The sequence below is a fragment of the Octopus sinensis genome, linkage group LG11 (genome assembly GCF_006345805.1).
Source record: "Octopus sinensis linkage group LG11, ASM634580v1, whole genome shotgun sequence".
NCBI lineage: Eukaryota > Metazoa > Mollusca > Cephalopoda > Octopoda > Octopodidae > Octopus > Octopus sinensis.
The window spans coordinates 32,500,574-32,512,326 of NC_043007.1; the positions used below are offsets into that span (position 1 = coordinate 32,500,574).

The 11,753-nt window shown below is 41.5% G+C and overlaps 1 protein-coding gene across 4 annotated transcripts in view; it reads right to left on the reverse strand.

Annotated features, from left to right (window-relative positions):
- Nucleotides 1–11,753, reverse strand: part of LOC115217116 — a 175,808-nt gene that overhangs the window by 83,349 nt on the left and 80,706 nt on the right. The window lies entirely within an intron of this gene.

Genomic DNA, 11,753 nt, shown 5'->3' on the forward strand with positions numbered 1-11,753 from the left:
TAGCTTGCTAACCAACCACATGGTTCCGGGTTCAGTCCCACTGCGTGGCATCTTGGGCAGGTGCCTTCTGCTATAGCCCCGGGCCGACCAATGCCATGTGAGTGGATTTGGTAGACGGAAACTGAAAGAAGCCTGTCGTATATATGTATATATATATGTATGTGCGTGTATGTTTGTGTGTCTGTGTCTGTCCCCCTAGCATCGCTTGATAACCGATGCTGGTGTGTTTACGTCCCCGTCACTTAGCGGTTCGGCAAAAAAGAGACCGATAGAATAAGTACTGGGCTTACAAAGAATAAGTCCCGGGGTTGAGTTGCTCGATTAAAGGCGGTGCTCCAGCATGGCCGCAGTCAAATGACTGAAACAAGTAAAAGAGAAAGAGAGAAAGATATATATATATATTACTGGTTTAACCAACTTAATGTTTGCTGCATGGAGCCAAAATAGGCTTCTTTTTTTTCTTTTCTTTAATGATAGTCTACAATGAAGGCATTAGGCTTCATTATTTAATGTTGAAAAAGTTGGTCTTGGTAGTCTCTGACAATTTGCATTACAGTAGAGTTAAAACACAACCTTAGAAAGAATTAAAGAATAAAAGCAGTGAAAAACAAAAAGTTTCCAGGGTACTGAAATATGAGTAATTATACGGCAAACCAGCCAGCAGATATCTATTTACTATCATTCACTACCTGTAACATTGGCCTGTACAGCACCTAATTTAAATTACAAATGAATTAGGCCATTGAGTTGGGTGTCTTTGTCAATGATACAACCCAGTAGCCGTGATGGGATTCATGATGTACTCATGGCTGAATTAACCTAACCATTCACCCTGTAAAAAAGGGCCACTTCTCTTACGTTCACCTTCCAGTCACCTGATCGTGTGCCCTGACATTTCTTCACCATCTTCTCTCCTTTTCCAGCTGAAGTAGAAATGTATCTCCTTTTCCAGCAAAACACCTGTTTCTGTCTCTCTCTGTCATACTCCAGTTTCTCATCTCTTGGCATACAGTCGCTTCCTTTAACACTTCACCTCTACCGTCCTTAGTTGAGGAGGGGGTCCTATCTTGCAAGTTACTTGGTGAACTACTAGTGCCAGTAATACCTAAAAATCACCCAGAACACTGTGAAGAGGTTGGCATTAGGAAGGGCATACAGCCATCGAAACCCTACCAGTATGGGAAAATGAATGTTGAACAATGCTGAGGATGGTTTCAAGTTTAGAGAAGTCTACTTAACTGAACAGCAATAAAGTGCTAGTTCAGCATGCGTACACACACAAATAAATATACTATTTCACAAACTCTATCTAGAAAGAAAGAAAGAAAGAGAGAAAGAAGGAAGGAAGAAAATTCAATTTTAATTTCATAAGTTCATCAAGTTCATCAATTATAACAACTGCAGAATAATGAAGCCTTAAATTTTTAAGGTTGTCATATTATGCCTCAAGAAAACCATATTAAAATTATACATCGTTATGTCTGTAATAAGGACAAAAGTATTTTACTAAATTCTTCATTATTTTCAAAATTAATTAAAACAAAAATAGTGTATTCCAACAGAAACATGGCAAGAAAAGGGTTAAGAAAAATCCAGAGAAATTTACGCAGAATCTCACTGAGTCACACTTCAAACTCCTCAGTAAATATAATTTAATTCCTGTCCCTGCTCATCTAAGGGGTGAGCAGGCATCACCCACTTCCTTTTACTTCACTACTTAAATATAGCAGTTCCAAAAGGACTTTTTCTTTTTTTCCTTTCTTGTGAGTCAAATATTTCTCAGCTGCTCAAAAACTCAACAAGCATTTACGGGTTACATAAGGAAATAGTCATCAAGATTCAAGTTTTCTTAGAAACTATTCTATCTCTGCATATGTCAAGAACACTTTTTCAACCATCTACCTCGTAGTATAAAGATTAATATCCACTGGCCTATATCTATCAACCTTGTAACTGAGCACAATAAATTGTGGGATGTTTAAAGTATGAGAGAACGTGGGCTTCAGCAGCTGGGAAGCCACTCAGACGGTACTTTCAGTTCGAATCAGCGACTTTCTAACCATTGTTCATCAACTGCAATTTGTCAGTTCGATGTTCATGTTACAGTAGTTTCCGTATTTCAATGTTTGTAGCTGATGTCTTGGTGAGCAGGAGGGTTAAGTACCCCAGATCTTATTTTCCACACAAGACATACAAAAACACGAGGGGGACATTTAAAAAGAAATACAAAACAAGAGATATTGGCAAGAACTAAAAGTTAGTTTGAGGTCAAATCATACAAAATAAGACAGAAACTGTGAAACTGAGGTGGGTTCTTAGTAAGATTTTCTGTAAACAGGAATCATTTGGAACATGCTTCCATAGACTGTCTGACTTATAACATAATTACAAACATCTTGAGTAAGAAGAAGTGGAAGACTATAATATTTACGAGGAGATAATGCTGATTATTTTAAGAGGTGTGCTCGTTTGGCAAATGACTGAATATGAGGCTGTAGATGTAGATTATGTAGTGTGTAATATACCTGATTAATATGTACCAACAAGCCCTTCGTTAAAACAGAACTTCTGTAAAAGCTATGTATAGCTTCAATTGTAAGTCATTTTGACGTCAAATGTTTACTCTTGGGTAATAAATCAAAAGTTATCATCAAATGCCAACAAGGACAAGATTTTGTAATTCCATATTTAGGTAACAACTACCAAGACATATAACGTATATATGCACACACAAGGAGACAGAGGTACGTACACACACACGAATACATAAATGTGTAGAATACAAATGCACATACATGCATACATATCTATGTGCATATACACACTGACCCACATACATGCAAACAAACAAAAAGAATGCAGTTCGGATAATGGACAGAGTCAATGACTATTGAAAAGGTTGCAAGACACAATGAAAATTTTACAAAAAATAAATAAGCAGAAATCGAACCGGTGAGTGTGTTAAATACTAAGGTACTAAAAGAGAATGACTCTCCTCCAGACACAATATATATACACACACACACACCCTCTCCTCAAATTACAATCTATGCAACATATGACCATCTGCACTTACGACCACAAAAAATAAGGAAATAAAAAATAAATAAAAAATTGATTTTTGGGCGTTGGGCAGCTGTGTGTAGGATAACTATGGCAGCATTTGGCAACGCAGGCTTCCTTCAGACCCAGGTATCCACTGCCTGTCACTGACTCTCACTCAGTCACTTTCAAATATCAGTTGTGTTTGAATGGAAATAAGTGTTGAAAAATATAAATCCAACACATCACCAGATTGACCTATGACCTGTCAGTCAGAACGGAACAGGGTCGTAAGTTGAAGAGGTGTGTGTGTGTACATGCACTCTACTAATATACATCTAGTCGGAAGTTTCTGTTTTCTATCTTTCTTGACCCCGCCCTCCCACCCCTCTACCAGAACCGGAAGTTTCTGTTTTCTATCTTTCTTGACCCCCCCCCTCACCCCTATGTAGGGTTTATTGTGATCATATAGCGCAAAAACTTTGAAATTTATGCAGGTTGTAGTCTAGAGTCTCAGTATGATATCTGGCAAATGCAAGCTTTCTTTTCAGGTACAGAACACTGCGGCCCCTCATCCCAGGGTCTCAGAGGCCCACACCTCCCACACCCTCAGGGTAGGCACCCTCAACGTTGGCACATTGAAAGGTAGGTCTGGCGAGATAGTCGAGATGCTTGAACGGAGACGTGTTGATGTATGTTGTATGCAAGAAATAAGGTGGAGAGGAGGATCTGCTAGGGTCCTCACAGGCAAGGGACACAGGTACAAGATTTTCTGGGCAGGGAACACTGACGGGGTTGGTGGCGTGGGTATAATTATCGCTGAGAAATGGATAGATAGAGTAATTGAGGTAATCAGAGTAAGTGACAGAATACTTAAGATTAGAATAGTGCTTCATAATAGATTAGCAACCATATATCGTCGGCCTATGCCCCTCAGCCAGGGCTACCTGATGGACAGAAAGACAGTTTCTATGACACCCTACTGCAGACCACCTCATCGACGAACGACAGGGACCTTCTCTTTGTGGCTGGTGATTTCAATGGGCATGTTGGACGACATGCTGGGGGCTTCCATGGCGTACATGGAGGCTACGGTTATGGTTCCCGCAACGAGGAGGGAACCAGGCTGCTGGAGTTCTGCGATGCGAATAGTCTTATGGTCTGCAACACTAACTTCAGGAAACCAACAAGCCACCTGGTCACCTACCGATCGGGCCGGCATACTAGCCAAATCGACTACATCCTTGCCAGAAAAAGGGAAAGATGGCTGCTTAAAAATGCCAAAACCTTCCCAGGCGAAGAATGCACCCCACAACATAGACTGGTAGTTAGTGACTTTAGGATCAGGACTAAGAGGGCGACTAGAAGACGACCAACATGGAGAAGAGGGTCTGGAAGCTTAAAGCCCCTGCGAATGGACAGAGATTTAGAGATATGTTACTTGAAGCCTTTGACGAAGTGGAAGGGGGTATAGCTACACATGGGGTAGAAGACAACTGGACGTTTCTGAGGGACAACCTGCTGAAAGCCGCTGACCAGATCTGTGGCTGGTGCAAAGTCCCCTTAAGACCCAAAATAACGTGGTGGTGGAACAATATTGTTGACAGGGCTATTAGACAAAAGAAACAGGCTTGGAAGGCCTGGAAGAACGGTGGTAGCAGGGAAGGGTATCAGACTGCCAGAAGGGAAGCTAGGAGACAGGTCTATCTAGCCAGAGGGGAAGCAGATAAGAGAAAATTTGCCAATGTCCTGCGCCGTGAGGATGAAAGACTTGAGGTATTTCGTGTTGCAAGACAGTGTGTGAGAGAGAATCGTGATGTGGTAGGGAGAAATGTGTTCGCATGGAGGATGGTTCACTTGCGCTAAATGAGGATGCAAAGAGAGAAGCTTGGAGACGCCACTATGAAAGGTTACTGAATGAGGAAAATGAATGGGATAAAGAGAGTCTGCCGAATGTTGACCCTACAGAGGGACCAGCTATCCGAGTTGATAGTTCCGTGGTAGCTAAGGCAATTAGAAGCATGAAGGCAGGGAAAGCCCCAGGCCCATCAGGAATTACTGCAGAGATGCTCAAAATATCTGGCAGTGTCGGCTATAACCTAGTCACCCGTATAGTCAACCAGGTGATACACGAAGGAGTCATACCCAATGACTGGTGCAGCAGCATACTAGTCAACTGCTACAAAGGTAAAGGTGATGCCCTAGATACAAATAATTACAGAGGTATCAAGCTGTTGGATCAAGTAATGAAGGTTACGGAGAGGGTCATAGCCCAACTAATCAGAGAGAGAGTTAGTTTAGATGAGATGCAGTTTGGGTTCGTGCCAGGAAAAAGTACCACTGATGCTATATTCCTGGTAAGGCAGCTGCAGGAGAAATACCTAGCCAAAGATAAGCCCCTGTACCTGGCTTTCGTTGACATGGAGAAAGCTTTTGATAGGGTCCCCCGATCCCTTATCTGGTGGTCAATGAGGAAACTAGGGATAGATGAATGGCTGGTGAGGACTGTGCAAGCCATGTACAGAGATGCCGTAAGTAAGGTTAGGGTTGGCAACATGTACACAGAAGAATTCAAAGTAGAGGTTGGGGTCCACCAGGGTTCAGTACTCAGCCCCCTCCTATTTATCATAGTACTCCAGGCAATTACGGAGGAATTCAAGACAGGCTGTCCCTGGGAGCTCCTCTACGCTGACGACCTTGCTCTTATTGCTGAGTCACTATCAGAACTGGAGGAGAAGTTCCAGGTGTGGAAGAGGGTTTAGAATCAAGGGGCCTTAGAGTCAACCTAGCTAAAACCAAAGTACTAATAAGTAGAAAGGTAGACAATCCACAAATATCTTCAGGAAGATGGCCCTGCTCGATCTGTAGAAAAGGTGTAGGTAGAAACTCTATAAGATGTACCCAGTGTAAGCTATGGACACATAAGAGGTGCAGCAATGTCAAAGGTAGGCTAACTGGGAAGATAGTTTTTGTATGTGGCAGATGCTCGGGAGCATTAACCCCGAAAATCTGCAGAAAACAACTTCCGTCACTTTCCAGGGGGAAAAACTAGAAGTAGTTGATAGCTTCCGTTATCTAGGTGACCAAGTCAGTAGTGGGGGTGGGTGCGCTGAAAGTGTAACTGCTAGAATAAGAATAGCCTGGGCAAAGTTTAGGGAGCTCTTACCTCTGCTGGTGACTAAAGGCCTCTCGCTCAGAGTAAAAGGCAGACTGTATGATGCGTGTGTACGAACAGCCATGCTACATGGCAGCGAAACATGGGCTGTGACTGCTGAGGACATGCGTAAGCTCGTGAGGAATGAAGCCAGTATGCTCCGATGGATGTGTAATGTCAGTGTACATACTCGACAGAGCGTTAGCACCTTGAGAGAAATGTTGTACCTAAGAAGCATCAGTTGTGGTGTGCAAGAGAGACGATTGCGCTGGTATGGTCATGTGGCGAGAATGGATGAAGATAGGTGTGTGAGAAAGTGCCAATCCCTAGCAGTTGAGGGAACCCGTGGAAGAGGTAGACCCAGGAAAACCTGGACGAGGTGGTGAAGCACGACCTTCGAACTTTAGGCCTCACTGAGGAAATGACCAGAGACCGAGACCTTTGGAAATATTCTGTACGTGAGAAGACCAGGCAGGACAAGTGAGCCCAGCCCACTTATGAATGCCTTTCCTCCCTTGGACACAAAGACCAGTTGAGGCAAGCGAAGTCGATATAGAACCTCATCCGACGACAGACACCCATCCCAACCCCCCATGCTTGCGAAGACATGTTGGGGCAAGCGAAATCGAAATCGAAACCGAATTGAACCAGCCAGGATCCCTGGCCTGGTGGTGGTACGTAAAAAGCACTATCCGACTCGGGGCCGTGGCACGTAAAATACTCCAATGCGACCGTACGACAGGCACCCATGCCAACCCCCTTTGCTTGTGAAGACATGTTGGGGCAAGCGAAATCGAAATCGATTTGAACCAGCCAGGATCCCTGGTCTGGTTGGTACGTAAAAAGCACTATCCGACTCGTGGCCGTGGCACGTAAAATACTCCAATGCGACCGTACGACAGGCACCCTTGCCAACCCCCTTTGCTTGTGAAGACATGTCGGGGCAAGCGAAATCGAAATCGAATTGAACCAGCCAGGATCCCTGGTCTGGTGGTACGTAAAAAGCACTATCCGACTCGTGGCCGATGCCAGCACCGCCTCGACTGGCTTCCGTGCCGGTGGCACATAAAATACACCAATCTGACCGTGGCCGTTGCCAGCCCCGCCTGGCACCTGTGCAGTGGCACGTAAAAAGCACCCACTACACTCACGGAGTGGTTGGCGTTAGGAAGGGCATCCAGCTGTAGAAACATTGCCAAATTAGACTGGAGCCTGGTGCAGCCTTCTGGCTTCCCAGAACCCCGGTCGAACCGTCCAACCCATGCTAGCATGGAGAACGGACGTTAAACGACGATGATGATGATGATGATTAACAAGTGTTAATTTGTAAGAAAGCATAAAATGGTTAATGAATTCCATCTCCATCACATATAATAAGCAGCTACTTTCCAATATTTTCATTCGGGGAAACAGTATAATAAGAACCATGGATCACTAAGTAAACCAATTAGCTCTACAATCTGTAAAAGTATTCCAATTTCTTCAACAAACCATCCTTGTTTTTCTCAATTTAACCCTTTTGTTACCAACCTGGCTGAAACCGGCTCTGGCTCTTTAATATACATGTCTTGTTTTCATAAGCGTTGAATTAAAAATCTTCCACCAAACCTTAGTCACAATTTATGTTCCTAACACTAGCTTAATGATGACAAAGTTATATTACTAAATTCTTTGTTATATTTAAAATTAATGGAAAGAAACACAGAGCATCTCAAAATAAATTCAGTAATGAAAGGGTTAGATTGATATGAAAAAGGCATAAAGAATTAACAATCAGCAAACCCTATTGTTTGTTTCTCTTTCTCAACTAAAGGCATCTGCTTCAGTGAGTGTCCCTTGATGAAGATTATGTAGGAGGTGCAAAGTTACTGATCTGCAGAATTTAATCTACTGCAATTTTATCTAAACTTGAATTTATTTATTTCCGAAGTATATTCAGTTAATTTAGATGTTTGAACAGAGGTCTTCATCTTAATCTTTTTACTTTTTAAATTGTGTAAATGAATCTTATAAAAATTCAAATTTCAAACGGTCTAAATTTCACTGAGGCCATCACTCAGAATCAAAGATGACGTGATGGCAGGTATCAGGCTTTCACTAATTACTTCAGCAGGTGTGTAAGTAGTCATGAGCAGATAGCCACCTCAACCCTTAGCTTGTACTTTCTTTATCAACCCAAAAAGGATGAAAGGCAAAGTTGACCTTCGTGGAATTAGAGCCCAGGATGCAGAGAAGTCAAACAAATATCATAATACATTTTATCTGAAGCTCTAATAACTCTGCCAATCAAAAGCCTTAAGATTTCACTACACAAAATCAAAATCAATCTTAGATAAGTTTGTAAAATTGGAGCAGAATTGTTTTACCCCATTCAAAAGCAAGAGTACTTCTCACTTTTTGGAGTTAGCTAGCACTCATTCAAAATATTTATTATTATATCATGTACTTAATATATTATTAATATTTACTGCAAGAATAATACAGAAGAACTTTTTAAACCAACCATATCTGGCCTAAATATTCTACCTTGTTTTATTTTCAAACTAATCAGATATAGCCTCTCACACCTACACTACAATGTCGTTCTAAAATTAAACAATTACATCATCAAAATCTTAAAGCTATGAGATAATGTATAATTAATTCAAAATTATGTGAATAAATAAGTATAACATTTGAATGCTAAAGGGTCAAGCAAGAATGATAAATTACAATATCAGGATTTGGTACATATAATGCTCATTAACCATGAAAAAAATTGCTAAAAATATCTAATTTGATGATAGTAACTGACACTAGAATTGGTTGCCCCTGGTGCTGGTTCCAAAATAATAGTGCACCAATTAAATAAGAACTATTTGGATTTCAGATTTCAGATTTACTTCATTGAGAGACATGCAGGGTTCATGAAGAAAAAAACCGAGTCAGTATTTCCCCTGCATATTGCAAAATGGGGAATATTCCATTTGCCAAGGTATATCATAAGAACTAGCCTCCCTGTGCTGGATAACTGTTAACCAAGGCATAAAAGAATCTATGTGTTGTGTGTGAGTGCATGCACACAAGCTGCCCGGTTGAATGAATCCACCGATGTAAAGCTCAGCTTCTAACATTCACAAGATTTTGTTTGTAATAAAGACATCAGGGAGCAATTTTATTTTGTAAGTCATTATCAGAAGCAACAAGAGGAAAAGATATTTTTATGTCAAGTTATTTCTACTCCCATAATTAATCATGGAAAATATATATCTGCATAGACGGTGTATGTTGAGAATGCAATTTTTTTTTTTTTCTTATATACACCATTTTATCTGCAGAAAAGACCTCATCTCAAAATCATAAACTTCTGAACTTTATGCAGGGAAAAAGGAAATATTCTTAGTTGCACTGACAAAAATGAATTCTTTTAAAGAAAAACTAACATGATAAGAGTCACACAAACACATTATATATACATATATATATACACACACACACGATGGGCTATTTTCAGTTTCCGTCTACCAAATCCACTCACAAGGCATTGATCAGTCCGAAGCTATAGTAGAAGACACTTGCCCAAGGTGCCATGCAGTGGGACTGAACCCAGAACCATGTGGTTGGTAGGCAAGCAACTTACCACATAGCCACTCCTGCGCCTATACATCTTCAGTGGATAAGAGGGACAGATGTCAATGCTAAACATGTCTGAGTCAGTGAAATTTACCATTTCAGAAGAAGATAAGTATCCAGAAATCAGAAGTGGGAGGCTGAAACTGCAGCAGGCATCAACAGACACAGCTTCATCCTGGTTCACTCTCCCGTTTAGCAACTCCTTCATCACAACAAAAACACTCAAAGCAATCCTTTTCTTAACTTCATATCTTTGGGAAGTTTGTTTCCCTTCCGTAAACATGATAACAACAAGTACGGGCAATACAACCAGTATTACTAAAAAAATGTAGCAGATTGTCGTTGCTCATAATCCCTGCTGGACATATGAAAGGGGCAACAGTGGCGAGTGGGCCAGTTTTGTCGATTGTGCCCTGCTGGACATATGAAAGGGGCAACTGTGGCGAGTGGGCCAGTTTTGTCGATTGTGCCCTGCTGGACATATGAAAGGGGCAACTGTGGCGAGTGGGCCAGTTTTGTCGATTGTGCCCTGCTGGACATATGAAAGGGGCAACTGTGGCGAGTGGGCCAGTTTTGTCAATTGTGCCTTGCTGGACATATGAAAGGGGCAACTGTGGCGAGTGGGCCAGTTTTGTCGATTGTGCCCTGCTGGACATATGAAAGGGGCAACAGTGGCGAGTGGGCCAGTTTTGTCGATTGTGCCCTGCTGGACATATGAAAGGGGCAACTGTGGAGAGTGGGCCAGTTTTGTCGATTGTGCCCTGCTGGACATATGAAAGGGGCAACTGTGGCGAGTGGGCCAGTTTTGTCGATTGTGCCCTGCTGGACATATGAAAGGGGCAACTGTGGCGAGTGGGCCAGTTTTGTCGATTGTGCCCTGCTGGACATATGAAAGGGGCAACTGTGGCGAGTGGGCCAGTTTTGCCGATTGTGCCCTGCTGGACATATGAAAGGGGCAACTGTGGCAAGTGGGCCAGTTTTGTCGATTGGGAAGTAGTGCTTCTTTAGACTGGAGTTAACTGTGGAGATGGAACCACTTTCAATGTCTCGACTCTGTAGTCTTTCTGCCCAATCTGTTAAGTACTAACAACATTTACGCCAGTGCAAGTTGCACCTTTTTCGTTCATACACTACACCCAGTGAGTGCATATTCCTTTGAAACAAAGTGCAATGTGTGCACTCGTGTTTGTTTTAAAACAATTTTAATGCTCTCGTTTCATTTTTATATGTTACAAAACTTCTAAAAATCTGATGGTCTGCCATAACACTCTTGGCACTTTATTCACACAGATGTGAATTGAACCAGACTGAAAATCACAGAAATTCTCAGAAATTACAATATTACAACAGTGAATAAGTTCATCTAAGAATAATGATGATATATTATCCGTTAAAAAATGTTGTTCTCATAATACAAGTGCTATTTCACACAATCCCACACCTCATGTAATTGCTATGGAAACAATTATAATCACAGGAAAACATAGAATGTAATTTAAGTTTAACATGATATCAGTCTGAAGAGTTCCAATTTTTTTTAGAACCATCTCTACTTTTTTTTTCTTTTTTTTGGTTAAAATTATGACAAATATATACAAGGGGGTGCTGAAAGGTTCCTGGCTTTAAGGGCATCGCAAAAGGCTTGGTTGGAGGCCCAACTTTCTGAGTTGTTTTACAGGGCTTAGTAAAACTGAAGGGTCACTGCAATAAGCATATAAATCTCAAAGTGGAATGTGTTGACTAAAATCATAATTAACTGATCCTCCTGTGGGATTTTTTTTTTTTGTCCAAAGCCAGAAACTTTTCAGCATGCTTTCATACACAGCATGAAATAAACAAATTCCACCATAATATCGAATGAACGGGACAAGCCTATCATTGTCATCAATAATTGATACAAGGCAACTTTCAAGTCAATGGGATGTTACCTAGGTTGGCCTAAGCA